The sequence below is a fragment of the Serinus canaria genome, chromosome 3, assembly GCF_022539315.1.
Source record: "Serinus canaria isolate serCan28SL12 chromosome 3, serCan2020, whole genome shotgun sequence".
In the NCBI taxonomy this organism is placed as follows: Eukaryota; Metazoa; Chordata; class Aves; order Passeriformes; family Fringillidae; genus Serinus; species Serinus canaria.
The window spans coordinates 26291738-26308752 of record NC_066316.1 but is presented as its reverse complement, the minus strand read 5'-3'; positions in this window follow the sequence as shown (position 1 = coordinate 26308752).

The window sequence follows — 17015 nt, the reverse complement described above, 5'->3', positions numbered from 1 at the left end:
AAAAGAAGAGAGCAGCACTTCACAGTAAGAGAGCAGCACTTCACAGCAAAAACAGCCTTCTTCAAAAGCAAGGCACAAGGAAAAATGCCATCCTGAGCTTAGCAAAAAGCCTGGAGGTTCTTGCCTCCTTAAGATGTTTGAGAACGTTATGTAGAACTTTATGTTCCCCTGGCTCGCAGGAAGAGGCAGAAGTGTCACACTCACACTGCCACTAAAAATAACTGACATGTGTAAAAATAAACAAAACACCACTTTGCCTGGATTCTTTTAACAATGAGATGGATACGTGTACAGTGGGTGGTAAGCTGAAACACACTATATTTGATATGAGAAGGCAACTTCATGGGGACTGATGGAATAAAGCTATCCAGTCATGTCTCTAGGGTCTAATTTAAGATTTAAATATCAACCCTATATCCCACTTGAACTTGTATGTTTTCTGCTCAGTGGCAACGGGGCAGAAATTTCAAAGTTTGGAAAGGATATGGAAAAGCTGCACGCTCACTTGTCTTTGACATCTGGAAGAGTCTAAAAATACAGGGCCAGTGTCATCAGGAACAGCATTTGGTCCTTTAATATTGGCCAGGAAATGAACTTTTGAACACTCACATTTCTGTCAGTACTGAGAGTGTTTAGGTTTTACACGTTAAGGGCTAAACAAAAATTGCTAAAAGTATTCCATAAATCAGCTCAGTAGCCATACATGGTGGAATAGTTCCACACACACAGTTGAAGCAGGCATATATCAGGTACAGACCAGGTAATTCTGGAAGTCCTGAGAAGCTTAAAAAAGCATAGAGTGCTGCAATCACTTTTGCAGTTTGTCTCCCTGACTGGATACAGGGAAGTTGTACTCATAGTTGAGGGGACCAGATCCATAGTTTTTAACTAACAGGTTACTGGGGAGTAAGAGAACAATAAAATTAGGCAAATGGAGTAGCTGAAAAAAATATAAAAAAAAGAAGAAACATTAGCAAGTGTAAGCTTATCCAAGGAGTGCTGTCTGTTCTGCCCTTTGGCCAGCCTTCTGCAGACATTCATGTGGAAACTCTGTTAATGCTCCGTGAGATAAGAGCACACAGTCAAACTTGTATTGGGATCAGGATAGTTTATGTGGGATCTTCAAGTCAGAATAAGAAACAAAGTGATTTGAGACCTCAGGATTAGTTCTGATTTTTTGTCATCTATTTCATAGTGTCTTTCTTTTTGCCTGCTGTAAAAAATGAATGTACACATGAATGGATGTTCAGCAAATTATAGTCCTGTCCTGCTTTGCATAGTCTTAAACAATTGCATGAAGTAAGCATCAACTTCAAAATATTCTCCCCAACTTCAATTTTTATTCAGTTTCCTTAGAAAGACATCCCATATGAATTCTAGGCTACCTTTCCTTCACATTCAGATCCCCCAGTACTCCCATATATCTTTTCTGAAGTTATCTGGATCCATTTGATATGACTTATGAAGGATGAAGAAAATCTCTTCATAAGTCATATCAAATGACTTATCAAATCAATCATATCATAAGTCATATCAATATTCATAAGTCACCTCTTCATCTCAATGCAGAACACTAACACCCATCATCAAAACTGCCACGGGCCAAATGAAAATCTGGTTATGAAATACAGAAATGGGTAATGAGCTAAGCAGTCTGAATTAAATGACAGGCCTTTGGAAAATGTTGCAACTAGTATTTTACTTACTACTACAGAACAACTGTTCTCTAGGAATGAGAGAACTAATGCAATTGAGGTTTTTTGTAGTTCATGTGGAATGATGAACAACTGAGAGACTTGAATTAGAATTAGACCTTGAATTTCTTGAAGTCAAAAACTTGAGAAGTTTGTCTTTCAAGCCAAAAGTGGGAACAAACCCTAGATGCATAAAAAGATAGTGCCATATGATCAGAGAAGAGAAAGCATAGTAAATAAAAAAGGGGAAAAAAAAGAAAGTTTTGGTCAGTATTGGTTCATTAACCTAACCTTTAAAGTTTGCCACATTTTAGAACAGGTTTTGAAGTACCAGATAAATAAAGGCTTGGAGGAAAAGGAACTATTGGATATCGTGCAGTAGGATATATAATAAAAGAAGGGAGATCTAGGCAGACCAGCTTAATAGCTTCCTTTGATAAGATAGCTGATTTTCTAGACAAAGGAAAAGGAGTCAATGTCATCCATCTGGACTTCAGTAATACATATGGTAGGGTGCCACATGGGAAATTATTTGTTAAGCTGGAGAAGATAGGGATTAGTAGAGGAATTGAAAGATAGGTAAAGACTGTCTCAAGGAACGACAGCAAAAGATAGTGTTGAAAGGGAAAGTAACGTGAGGGTTACCAGTTAGCAGTGGAATTCTTTATGGATCAGTCTTGGGTCTGATCTCCCTCTTATTTCAATTAAGATCATGACACAAATATTTGGAATGTGGCGATACTGCATGGGTTGGCACTATCAATACACAGGAGAGAAGGATATCATGCAGAAAAAGACTGGATGACAGTAAGGACAGGTGGAATAGGAAAGGGATGAGAAGCAGTATTTTGAAGATAATGAAGCTAGTCACTTATCCCCAAATGAAGATAATGCATTTGGAAACTAATAACAAAAATTAGGAATCAGTTAGAAAAGAGCTGGAGGGGGACCCCAGGTTAGCTGTCTGTCACACTACAGCTGAGGGCAAGCAGTGAGATACTGCAGTAAAAAAGGCACACAAGGAATGTGTCAGGAGGTGTTTTGGGTGTACAGAGCACCACTAGCTCCATTCTGAAAATCTCTGCTGAGGTCTCCCTGTCAGTGCTAACACAGTCTTGCTAAACAGTCTCAGGCAAGATAAATCAGAAGAGGACCAGGTGCAGAGAGGGCAAACCAAAACAAGAGAGAAAATAAAGACTAAACCAAGGAGAACTCAGTCAGGGATACCTATAAATTCTGAATTTAGGTATTTATAAATTCTAGCTGTCATTAGAAAATAAACATGTATACCCTAACTCACATTCAGGATGTAAGATTTCTTCTTCAGGTCTGTAGTGAGACTCTCACCCTTTGTGTCTCCTGTGTGATGGATATTAGGAGTCAGTGCTAACAACTGCTCAGACTGAGGGAGCTGCCTACATCTTTCAGGGAACATACATGTAGCATTTAGACCTAAAGGTCAGCCTGCCAGGCAGGGATCTTTCGTTTCTCTCAGGTTCATATGGTGCTTCCTTCTAAGGAATTATGGCACTCCATCACACCTCTGTGACCAAATGAGTAGCAGAAGCAACAGCAGAAGCAACAGCAGTGCCCACAGCAGCCAGGGACCTGTTTTGGGGCCCTGCCAGTGCTCATCTATTGGCCAAGACCAATGTCCCCCATCCCTTGTTAGCTACACACCTCATCCCACACCAGCCTTACAAGCTTTTAGTATTTGTATCACTCCCTCAGAGTGATACAAAGATGACAGAGTATCTAAAGAACCTGATTCATCTTTTCCTTAATCCCAGCCTGGATAGTGATGTTGTAGGAGTTTTCCTATTAAAACAGCCCAATTAGCACTTTGGAAGCATGTCAGCCACGTTTCAAGCCTTGAAACAGGAACTTATTACTTCACAATGAACATGTGCAGCCTTGCTTGTGAAAAACAGTTCTGCAACCTTTAAAAAATAAGAAAGACTGGTGTAAAAATGACCCTGCAAAATCCTCCTTAAAGTTAGTGGAACAAAAGCACTTTTGCCATGCTATAAATGATATCCCACCAAATTCTAGTGGAGGAAGGAATTAGCATTTCAGCTCACAGGATCTACAGAAGACAAACACCTATTTCTGCCAGCTGTAACATCTGGAAATTCTGAGCATATTCTGCTACAGATTTTTTAGGCTGTTTTCTCTGATACAAGAAATACAAAATTGCTGGTGTGGTATATCCTGCAGTCTGTTGCCCAGCAATGGGTGGAAGGAGGTTGGGTGTAAAATGACTGGACTAATGTTTACTTACATGGATCTTTTGCCACATTGGGACAGGTCCCCAATGTCTCTGTCACTTAGAGTTTAGGTTGCTGCTGAAACAAGCTAGTCACATTTAAGTATATTCTTTCCATTTCATCACTGTAAGCAGAAGTCCAGATATCCACCTTTTTTCCTGCCATTCTCTCAGCAGTGTTTTTTTTACATTTTAAGAAATCGTACAGAGATAATTAATAGGCTATAAAAATCCAAATATTTAGGTAATAATTTCCCCTGTTTTAAAGAGGAGCCATTGCAAAGGGAAGGATGGCAGTGCAAAGACAGCATTCTCAAGAGAAGTGAACTGAGACAACATTCTGTGGGAAAAAACAAAGGCTTTTAGGCATGATCTCAGTTAAACAATCCTTTTAGGTAATTTTGTTAGAATACCAAATTTTACATAAAAATTATAGTCGACAAAAAAAAAAAAAAAAAAAAAAAAAGGTTGATTTTCAAGGAAAAAACCCAGGAAAGAGGGGAGTTCCAATATTTCCCCTAAGAGGCAGCTGCATTCAACAGATTTATTTATAATAATATTATTTGGTAGCAAGGAACTTACCATGGCTGAATGTAAAAAAGTATTTTTTTGATGAGTTAAAGAGATTAAGAAAAATCAGGCAGATTTTGACAGAGAATGGTGTGTAAATGAGAGGTGTTATCAGCCTGAATCTGGCAGCTCCATTTTTGTTATGGTGAAAAATATCAGTATTATTTACTAAGAAGATTAGGGCTGAATTGGAAGAGAGGCTGGTTGTTTGGAGATTGAGATAAGATAAAGGATTTTACCTTCTATGCACAAGCCAAATGCAATACACACAGGACTGTTATCTCCAGCTCAGGCCTAGCAGAGGTGTATTAAGATGTACATTGTAATTACCAGTGGCAGGAGTAGATTTCATAAAGGCTATTTTAAAATCGAATAAAATGCTGGCCTTTAATTATACAGCTTTGAAACATTTTTCTTAGTTAATTGCAACAGGGAAAAAAAAATCCACCTAATATTTGAAACTGATTCTTGCAGAGAAAACACAAGCAGAGCAGGCAGTCTTTGCCAGAGCTGCACTTGTTTTGCTATCTGGCTTCATTCTGTGATTTGAATCACAGAGACAACTGAGGCTGCTAAACACCTTCCTCATTTTCCCCCTGTTATCCAGAAAGCAAGATTAGCAAGGATTGGGGAAGGTGGGGGCTGGAAGGAGGGGGGGGAAAGAATAAATCTCCCTTTCATGACATAATTAATTAGTTCCAAAAATGAGCTGTGCACTCGTGAATCTCTCGTGGCTGGCAGTGACAGTTCCAGCTCCCAGCACTCCCAGGGATGTCTGTGGGGTTGTGAGGGGCAATATTTATTTTACCACTGAGAAGTATCCATGGGAGAAGAGCAAACCAAGTCGTATGTTTTGCACAAAGACTGCTTGCACCTGGGTTGGAGCTCACACAAGGCTGCTGCTGTCAATAAGCAGAGACCAAGCTGGTGGGTTTGGAGGGAATTAAAAACCCATGAACTCCCTCTATTCTAGAAGATGTTGTTATTGTCATGTATCCCACAACAGCACCGTGCCTCATCCTCTGGCTCTTTGTGTCACACTGTTGAGAAGAGAAGCCAGGAAGGAACCTCAGGTTTCCCAGGAATTGCCATGAGGCACTGCCACAGTGCATGTGCCCTCTGGGCTTCCATTTCTGCTTCTCCTACGAGGAAATTACTGCCATGTTTAGCTCTCACAAAGATGATCAATTGCTTTCCCACCTTCCCACTATGGGGAACGTATCTATGTTCAAAAACCTTTCAAAACCACTTCCATGCGGTGAAAACTCAAAGTTATTTTGTGATTTCCACTTCCACACCAGCCAAAAGCCTTCATTACATCCACACCTCTATTTATTTATTTTAAAATCCAACATCATAAGCATATGTAATATAACAAGTGCATGTAGTCATTAGCAAACTCCTCTGGGGAGTTTCCTATTCATGTTCCTAAAGGCAAATAAATGCCCTTAGACTTGAGAATCCTGAAGAATATATTTGGGTTTATTTTGGTGTTACTTTTCTGCTGGAAATTGTGAAGGCTGCAGTTACACAGCTGGCTTTTCATGCTATGACTGCTATAAGCAGCTAATTAAATTACTACTGACTCTCTATTGCTCAGTGAGTTGCTCTTGGTAGCACTACTTCATATGACCTTCAGTTTTGCTGTTTGTGCAAGGTTATAAAATCTTGCCCAAGCAGCCTGGTACATTTGCCTGTAATAGTGGTGAAAATTATGATGAGATAATAAAAAATGTATAATTGTATCACAAAAGAAAAAAAATTGTGGAAAACTATAGTACTTTTCATGAAGTCAAAATGCAGATAAACTCCTCTTAAAAACCATGTGTAATTCACCAGCTTTCCTAGGTACTGCCCTCTCTGCATGTGGGGAGTTCCTTCTAGTGCTCAGAATATCTGCATCTCAGGAGCAAGCTGCAAGGAAAGCTGGGGTGAGCCCCACTGTGGATCTTGCATATTCCTGTGGCTTCCTCCCTTCCATCCACAGCGTTCCGTTTCTCGATACCTGTGGGAAGAGATCCCAGAATGTATCAAACCCCATGGTTTCCCCCCTTGGTTTGGAGCTAAAACCACACACAGCCATTAAAGGCAAGACAACATTACTGACAGCTCAGATACACTGATCAGATCCATCAATGTACCAGCACAAATGGAGTAGGAAATATTTTGTTCAATTTTCCCTGAAGGAAGCTGGACTTTGGACTTCTGCCTACAACAGCAATGCCTGGATGCATTGTGTCCACACCACTGTGGTCTGCTGGTCTCAGAAGAGGTTAAGGTGCTAATTTACAGACAGAAAAACAAATAATAGCTATTTGGATGTGTCAGAAATTTCACCAAAGACTAATTTTAGGAGGGTGTAGCATCCTACTAGTCTGTAGGATGCTACATTCAACATTTTAAGGGTGTTGTCAATCTATTCTGTGTTTTGATGTAAATTTAACTCACAATTTTTTCTGTCTACGTTAATGGCAAAATAATTTCCACACTATTGTTAGGCTGTAGCAGACCCCTGAAAGCAACTGCTTTTGTTAGTGGGTAATTTTGTTCCCAGAAACACAAACTGTGCACCAAAACAGTCAGACCACTCTCTGATCCCTGTCTTGGTCCTGAGCCAGTGCAGCTCCTTTCCCCTCTCCTTTTGTCCTGACAGCAATGTTCCTAGCTATGAGGTTTGGAAAATCTTGCCCTGAATCAATTTAACAAGTACCATATTTAAACAGAAGTAACAAATCCAGCTTTATAAACGCCCAGAACAAACAAAGTCCAGATTCTGGACTGCAAAATTTCACTTAAATCCACAAAGTGATGCTCTTTCTTTGTGCTTCCAACCAGTTTATTATAAAATAAAACTACAGTGTACTAATAGATCAGAATCTATTAGACTTGTTCACAGTTCATCTTCCTTAGTTATTGGTGGCCAGGAAGTTTGGAAAATTGCAAGTACAGTAAATACTACATTCTGTTGTAGAATAGTCATCCATCCATGCACATAATGCTGAACACAGAAATATTACAGTGTTTTCATAAACTGGATAAATTGTACTTTAATGTGCTTTTATGGAAAATGACCACTTAGAGAACAAGTGTATTTGTTCCATGCAGGTACCCACAGACTTCTTGCAGTGTAGAATATGTTTGGTTTGCTTTAAAAGCAGAACTAAACAACAGAACTTTACATTTAAGTTAGAACCATAAGCAAGAAAACATGGTGAAAGCAAAGGCAACTTATATTTAACAGCTGTGTTTGCTTTTTCTTTTCCCCAACAAAACCTGACCAAAATGGCAAATTTCATAAATTAGAAAAAGATGCCAAACCAAAATATGTAGTAGTTTCATTGATTAGGGGAAACAGCAGGTTGCCAATGGAACAGTAAATAAATGGATGCTTTCAAGAGCTGTGCACTTCCTGTGTGGTGCTGAGCACCCACTGCATCTCTTAGGGTGCTTGGAGCATCCATCATCTTGAAAATGAAGATTTGAAAAGAAATCCACTTTGCTTTCCTTGAAAAAGAGTTTTAGTTAGAAACTTAATTTTATATATATATATATATATATATATATATATATATATATATATATATATATATATATATACATACACATGTATTTATGTATGTATGTATGTATGAATAATATTATAAATAAATAAATAAATAAATAAATAAATAAATATCTGGTATGTTTAAGAGTTATACAACAAATGCTGAATAAAATACATATATTCAGATTGGTTGAAGCAATTAAAGCTTTTTAGTGTGGCAAATACAGCAGGAATGATTGCATTCATAATCTATATCATAGGAAGGAGATTTGAGAAAAGAACTGGTGATGAACAGACCTAGAAATGCAGGCTGGATGGCTTCTTAAACATAATTTAAGTTTACTTTGTTTCTGGCCAGAAATTTCTAGTGTCTTGCAAAGCTTGCAGTTTTAGCCTCAGCTATGCAAGTTACTTAGTATGCTAGGGGTGTCTTTAAAATTTCCTGCCTGCACATTTTGGGGAAAAAAAAAGCTACCTCAAAGGCCATAAGGCAGAAATCTAGTTTCTAACTTTGCCTGAGAGTGACAGTGTTGGTCGTGTCTTTGTGGGCTCAATGTGCTGTTTGGTAGTTGCAGAAAAAGAGGATTCCTTACTGTTCCAGCTATGATTACATGCTCAGATATTATCTTGATGGCTATAAGAGACATCCATGTGTGCAGTGGGGTGCAACTGGTTGACACAAAATAATATTTTTTCCAATTTGTTCCATGGTGACAGTAATTCAGACAAGAAGATGATTTTTGTGTTCTTCTGTAACATTCTACCTGGCCAATAATTCCAAGAAAATACAATGGATATTTACAAAGACTTTTCTTCATATATATATATATATATATATATATATATATATATATTTATTTATAAGCTCAGTAAAGGGAAATGTAATTGCTCATATGAACAGATTCTGCTGTGCATAAAGCTACTTATTTTACTCTACAATAATGACAAATATTTGTCAAGGGTTTTTTTGTTGTTGTTTTATGTATTTATGTGCAGATGAACTCCACTGCAAATCAGTTCATTACATTCCATATTCATGGGTGACACTTCTCAAGAAATGTCTTTTTTTTTTCTCTAAATATGAGACATGGTCTTGGTGCATACAGGGAACATCTGACAAGCAGTTTTTAGCAGGGCGTGTTCAGGAGTACCTTAAAATTCAACATTTACCTAATTTGCATGTCTTAAAAGGACAGAGTAGATCAAACAATTCTTAATTTAAGTTACTTAATTACTTGCCTCCATCCTCAGTTTTTGGGAAACTGCAGTGAGGTTTCTGGGGAAAGCGGTATTCCCAAAGAACTAAAAAATAAAGGAAACATGCCTTTTGCTTCCTTATTAATCAAATTCAGGTGAGGGCTGAGAACACTCTAAAAAGGGTAGAGTTTTCAAATCCTAATTCAATCATTTATGGCCTAATGTCTATTTCATTTGGCCTGGAGAGTGCTAATTTAATAGTCATAAGTGAATTGGAACCAAAAAATTACATATTTTCATTTGAATTTCAGGATTTTTGTGCAGACTGTGTGTCCAGGACTGCTGGCTGTCAAATATATGCAGAGTCTATTTACACTATTCTGCCTGCCTGGAGCATGCCATAGTTTGTAATGTTTCACTAACATTAACCCATAAGTAGCAAGCAGAGATTTTCCAAATGTTTGTGATAGTTTAGATATTAAATTGGATGGATTCCATCAGACCATCAATCTCAACTCCTTATTTTGCAGAGATCTCTAGCAATATTTCTTAGACAGCTGTTGAGTCAGTAAATTTTGGAACTCCAAACCCAACCATGGGTAAAACGTTGATGCAAATATGTGTTATTTTTTACTGAATGACAGAAAAATAGTCCACATTTTCAAACTTGTGGGGTCCTAGCATCTTGCAAATGTGAATAATAAAAATTGCACTCAGTCAAATAGAATAATATAACAGGAATCACCATTTCCAGTTGCTTCCTCCAATTTATGGTTCTTAAATCATATTTATCAGACTCATCTCCAGACATGCAGAGAACCTCAGCCACATTCTTTGGATTCCTGAAGCAAAGTCATACACCAAAGATAGATCAGCACATTGAAAGCTTTTCACTTAATTTTTTTTTCTAACGTGCTTGTATAGATTTTGAGCAAGCACAGAACCTTTGCTATCCCACACTTGTAAAGCATCTCAAGAAAGGAAAAGTTATTGGTGCAAGATTACCTTTTGCAAGGTGTTGAAGAGAAAGCAATGCAAATTCATGCCCCTGTGCTCATCAGTGCCTCACGAGCCTCAGTAATGAAGCCAGCTGTGTTCCATGGGATCTTCATCACCAGCAGGGAGATGGATGCACAGGGAAAAATGCCCTACACAGGCTACATCAGGGTCCCTGTTCTGCAAGATAAAGTTGAGGGAATACTGAGGAATCAAAGTGATTGAGATGTTCTGCTCACTGCCAACACTTCTCCTTTTGCATTCCATCCCAAAGAAGACAGACAGATGTTTCCAGTGCCGGTGACTTACTACTGGAATAGACACAAATTCCTCTCTTTTTGAGCAAGCAGTAGGCAGCTGCTTCAATGAGCCTGTATCAAGGTGAAAATACTCATTTGCCTTCTCCACCCATAAAGGCATCAAACTTCCCTATGCATTGTGGTGTAGAGTTTTTGCCTGTACCCAGAGGATCAGGAACAGACAGCAGCTGGGAAGTGCTCAGGAAACACTTTGCATGCATTCTCCAAACAACACCCTGGCTGCCTTCCATGGGTACAGAAAGCTCAGACAAATCTCATTGGTTTTAGCTAGCAGCTAACAAGAAATTTCCTCACAATGTGAGGAATTCACATCAGCGTCCAAGTGAAGACAGCTAGGATTAACCAGATGTCCACCAACCCAAATAAATCCACTCACTGGGATTTTGCAGAGAGCATAGATGCTTTAATTTGCCTATTGAACAAATTGTGCCTTTATAATATAATCATTTAGTTTCCACATGGTAATTCTGTTGCCAGTGGTCTCTATTGTTGCAAATAATGTAAACACTTATTGTATAAATTACTGATTGTCATTTGCAAACAAAACCTTGGACGATGTGTTTAGGAATCACCTTGCAGTTGATGAAAAGATCGCTGCTAAGATGTACTAAACCAGAGAGAGAGCAAGCTGCTGGCAACAATTTATTTTACCTCAAGGCGTTTTGGACGACTCAGTGTTCTATTAAACACTGAGCATGAACCATCAAAACAGATGCTGCCTGGCAGATATGTCTCAGCCTAGTACTGTTCCAGGACTTAGGCACTTAATCAGCATCTTCTAGCAGACTGTTTTTGTGAGCAGCTAACCAGCTCCATTTTAAATGAGATGAAAGCCAAAGACTTAATCCACCCATCAATGCCAGCAGAAGCCTTTCATGCCCACTGCACTCCTATGTTGGATTAATTACACCAAAATGACTCCTTCCATCTCACCTAAAGGTGTCACAGCCATGCAGTTCTGACCTTGATCCAAAACAAATGCCAGATCATTTTCCATCAGTAACCAAAGATCTTGAACTCAACTACAAGAATTGAGAATTTTCATTCTTTCTTGATACTCTTAACTTGCACAGACCTGAAGCTATCTGCATTTCTCTCTACAATCATTTCACCTGTTTCTTCTTACCCATCTTGCTAAGGAATTCCTTAGCAGTTCTCCCATTCTTCTATCACCTCTTCCACTGCTATCATTATTTCAGTGAATATGAAGTCCTTACCATGACTGGAGCACATTTCTGAAACATTACCTGATTCAGATAAGGGAGTCTGTCCATCCAGACAAGTTACAGACTAAATAACTGCACTTCAGCAAGTACTAGGTGTAGCCCTTTGTTCCTTGGGAATAACAAGACATTAGGATCCATTGCTGCTGTGCTAAGGCGTCAGGCTCAAGCAGAGCATTATTTCATCAGGCAGTGAGAGGCTGGCTACAGCCATCCTGCTGACCAGATGTATAAGGGCTATGAAAGAGAGGTGAGGTCAATGTTCACTTGCTTTCATCTGCAAAGGTGCCCTCCTCAAGGTAGGCATAGGACTTCTCATTTTCCTTGGTTTCCCTTGGGGGGCTGCCATGCATCCACGTGCTGTGACAGTCCCAAAGTCGACACAGTGTCATCTTGATGAGGATGAGACGAATCCCTGCAGAGTCCAGGAAGCTTTGACTGTGAGAAATTACATTTGATAGGACTCCTGAGGGAAGGAGTCCTGGCTTCAGATGCTCTGACATGGTGCTGACACAACACCTCCAGCACAGGGACTCTCAGGCTCCAGGAGCAGGCTGCAGTAGTCTGAAATGCACCCAATGAAAACTTCACTAAAAGGGACACAGTAGAAATTATAAAGACTGCCACCAATTATTTGGCAACGGTGTTTATGATGTATTCAACCCAGTTGCAATCAAACACAGCTTTGTAGCCCTTCTTCTCCCCAAAAAATGTCCAAATCACTATGCCTTTCTCTTTGCAGTTTCTCATGGTAGGCAATTTAGCATTCAGAACAGTGATGTGCAAAAATGGATTCCATAACATAACCTGAGAAGAAACTCCTCTTACTTCAGGCATTGTCTTTTGTATGGAAAATTCCCAAGCCTGTGATGACTCTGATTGATTGATTGATTGACTGATTGAATGATTACTCTATAATGATACTGTATCTACTGTGCTTGTTAATCTAACAACTTGTTTACAATAGGCCCTTAGAGGTAAGACTGTACATACATAATGCATCAAGGGTGGCTGTATTTTTTGCCTAATGCACAGAGGAATCACGTGAAATGGGTAGTTAGGTGTGTTTTATCAGGCTACAGTTTCATTACCTGGATGAAAGCTTGAGACTTGGCCACTGGACACACAATCTTGCACTTCTTACTCTAACAGTGCCACTCAAAAGAGCAAAGTTCATTGCTGGATAAAAGAATCACCACCTTAAATCTTGTCTCTCTTGTATGAACATATATGCATTTATGCTCCAGATTATTTTTGTGGCCAAAGGTGTATCTTCTCTGATAATGGTGATAGTAGGAGCCAGTCAGGAGTAGCAAAGCTATTTTTCTTATGTATTAACACTCCCAATTTTGAGTAATCCTGCTAGCATGAGTCTGTAGTACTTACAATTTCTGTAAGTACCGATTCTAAAGTCAAAGTGGGATAAAATTAGTACATTGTACCTGTTGTTCCTGCTTTCTATAGTAGTCAGCCATACACATTGAACAATTCCATATGAATGTAAGTTTGAGAGGTAAGAGCTTGATTCTTTGAAAAAACACTTACATGGCAGTATGAGCTCTTGTTGAGGGTCTTCACCATGTGAATATCACACATACAGTCTAGTTAATAAAGAAAAGCTGAGTTCCATGGATACATGGAACCTACTGTGTAGGTGGAGTCCTGGCACATGAGAATTTTTTCCAGCACTGAAGTCCATTCAGCAGCCAAGAAAACCTTGTCTTATCACACCATTTGTACACTCCACTTCTTCTCAGGGAGTAATATCTGTATATCTGGTTTGCCAGTGTCAATAGGCAAGGGTTGTGGTTTAGCCCCAACCAATAATCAAGCAGCCACTCATTCACTCTCCCCTGGAGGGATTGGTGGGAGAATCAAAAGGGTAAAAGTGAGAAAATTTGTGGGTTTGGATGAGGACAGCTTAATAGGTAAGCAAAGCAAAATTAGGAAGTAATTTACTACCTCCCATGGGCAGGCAGATGTTCAGCCACCTTCAGGAAAGCAGGGCTCCATCAAACCTATCAGTTACTTGGGAAGACAAAATGCCAGAACTCCAAACACTCCCCCATTCCTTCTTCTTCCACCAGCTTTTTATGATCAGCATGATGCCATGTAGTGTGGAATATCCCTTTTGTCAGCTGGGGTCAGCTATCCCAGCTGTGTCCTCTCCCAGTTCCTTGTGCACCCCCTGTCCCCTCACTGGTGGGGTGAGAGGCAGAAAAGACCTGGACTCTGTGTGAGCTCTGCACAGCAATACCAAAAATACCTCTGTATTATCAGCACTGTTTCCAGGACAAAGCCAAAACCACAGCCTAGTACTAGCTACCACAAAGAAAATTAAAATTCATCTCAGGTAAAACTAGCATATTATCCAGCCTTTATTCCATATCATTCATGTAAAGTGAAACCCATGGCACGCACAGGAACCTGTCACCAATGAAACAGCAGTAACAGTCATAAATTCAATCTAGCACACTCCTATCAAATCTGTCAAACCCTCTGAGTCCCACATTGGGCACCAAAAAGGACAGTCATGGTTTAATCCCAGCAACTAAGCCCCACACAGCCACTTGCTCTCTCCCACTGCTGGGATAGGGCAGAGAACAGAAAGGGTGGAAAAAACTTGTGGCTTGAGATCAAGGCAATTTAACAGTGAAAAACAAAAGCCACATGTGCAAGCAAAGCAAAATGAGAAATACATTCACTACTTCTCATTTTCAGGCAAGCCATATTCAGCCATCTCCAGGAGATCAGAGCTCCATCACACATGATGGAGACTTTGGAAGACAAACAAGGTCACTCTGAGAACTCTCCCTTCCTTCTTCTTTCCCCAGCTTTTGATTCAGATCAGGATGTCACACAGTAGGGGATGCCCATTTCAGCTGCCCTGGCTGCCTCCTCTCCAATCTCCTTGTGCATCCCCAGCCTCCTCACTATTACTGTGATGTGAGGGGGCAGGCAAGGCCTTGGTGCTGTGCAAGCTCTGCCCAACAGCAGTGGAATATCCCTGTTTTATCCACAGTTTCCAGCATGAATCTAAAGCACAGCCCCATGCTAGCTACCATGGAGAAAATTAACTCTATCCCAGCCCAAATCAGCACAGTGAGTACTTTTGGCCACTGCCAGTGAGTGGGATTTGGGAAGAGAGTTTTCTGTAAGTCTTGCAGGTCCATCTGGGAATGATGGATGACTTTCAGCAGCAAAGATTTTCTAACAAATGACATTCCAAAACAGAGTCTTACAAAGTACTTGTAGCTAATGTCAATAATTCTCCCTTTGCCAGTTTAAATATCCTTCTCAGTCTTTCTCACCCTCGCTGATACAGTACACTGGCAAAATTAGCAAGCTAATGTCACCACTCCTTGTAGATAAACACATGTAAAGTGTCAGGCATAAGGAGGAGATTACAGAACACGTACTTCTAAGTACCACTTGTGAATACAACACATGTAGCTCATGGAAATGTTGACATCATCTAAAGAGGAAAGCAAGACTTGCGACCACAGTGGATTATATCATTAGCCAAACTGGAAAGCAATCGTTCTTTACAGCTGCAAGAGTCTGTGTCTGCCCTGAACCTCCTGTTTTCCTGAGGAAAAACATATCACTACGTTAATATAAACATTTTGACTCTAAGTTCCACAAAACATGTGTGACTTACACATTTTAAATACAAGCACTTTGCAGCTGATGGATTAAATCACCTCATTCTTGCTTGAGAAGGAAATGGCACTAAGCATGAGAAAGAGGGTGAGAAGTATGGATGCAAACACAGGCAATTTCCAGAATGCACACCACTGTGGATGGGCTATGAACCAGTCAGGTTGCTGCAGTGGCACTCAGAGGGTTCCACTGGCTTTAGGAGCCCACAGAGGCTGTGCTGCTCAAGGCAGAGCAACCCTACCCCAGAGAGCTCGCAGTCAAATAATTCAGGCAACACAAAATAGCTGGAAAGCAAAAATTATAAAATCAAAGACACGTGTGCCTGCTCTCATTGTGGGCATCTGCATCCCTTCTTGCCCCTTTCCATTCTCCTAATGATATTAAAATCTTCTGAGCCAGCTGTGAGCCCAGGGTATTTCCACCAGGTGTGGCTTTTGCAGAAATGGCTGAATAATAAGAGAGCCTTACAAATGTGCCCACTGGGTGTTCATTTGTGTTAAAAACAAACGGTGATGTCCAGAGAAGGTACTAACCAGGACCAGGCTGCAGGCTGGTGACAGCTAGGAGGCAAGGCTGCTGCTTGATGGACCTAGAGCAATGGGAAGGCATTAGGAAAGGAGGAAGGAGCACAGCTGAGTGCTTGGAATACTAGGCATGACTACAGCTGGTTTTCTGTGTGTATCAAAGAGATAAAACACATGCTTAAGAGCAAGAAAAAACAGAAGGAAAGAAGTGCAGGGGACCATAAAAGCTTAGGTGATATTTTTCCTTGTTTTGCTGGATTTGGTCATTTTCTTGGAGGGACAAAATGGCAGGTTAGCAGGTCTGTGGTCGTAGGAATGACATCAGTGTTGGTCAGTGTAAAGAAGCACAGGAGACAAAGTAAAGCCAGAGTACAGAGGGAAGCAGAAGAGGTCAGTTTTGACCATACTGAAGATGAAGCATCTTCAAAAAAGGTGAAAGGCAGCAAGAAGTGTGGCAATGATTTAAGGAACTATGCCAGGAATAAAGAAAATTTGCAATTTTCTAGCAGAAAAATATTTCAAACAGTCTTGTCTGCAATTTTTTTTCCTCCAGGTATGGTTTGATTAATTTTCTCGTCAAGGCAAAAAGACTTTTTGTTTAAAGCTGTTAATGACATGAGGAGCATCTCATGGAGGGTAATGTGGAAAGTGAGAGGTCAGAAAGGACTGATGCTTTGTGGGAAAAGGGTAAAGGACATAATCTTTGCAAGGATTAGGAGAGCTGATCCAGGGTTTGCTAATGGCAGAGGAGAAAAAAAAGCCAACCAGGTGTTTTATTGCATACCTTTGTAGCTGAGTCAGTCTAAAGCAATGGAGAAGGAAAAGCATCCATAGGGAACCATGCACAGGTTACATCTGGGTAGGTGACTGGATGTGCAAGACAAATACCAGGAAAGGATGTGCATGGTAGCTGCAAATGTCAGTGACACTCTTCTAAATTTTGTTTTCAGTATCTATAAAGGACATGGAAGAGAAATGTGGAAAGACTATCTGAGTCTGAACGGCTTGTGCAGAGAAA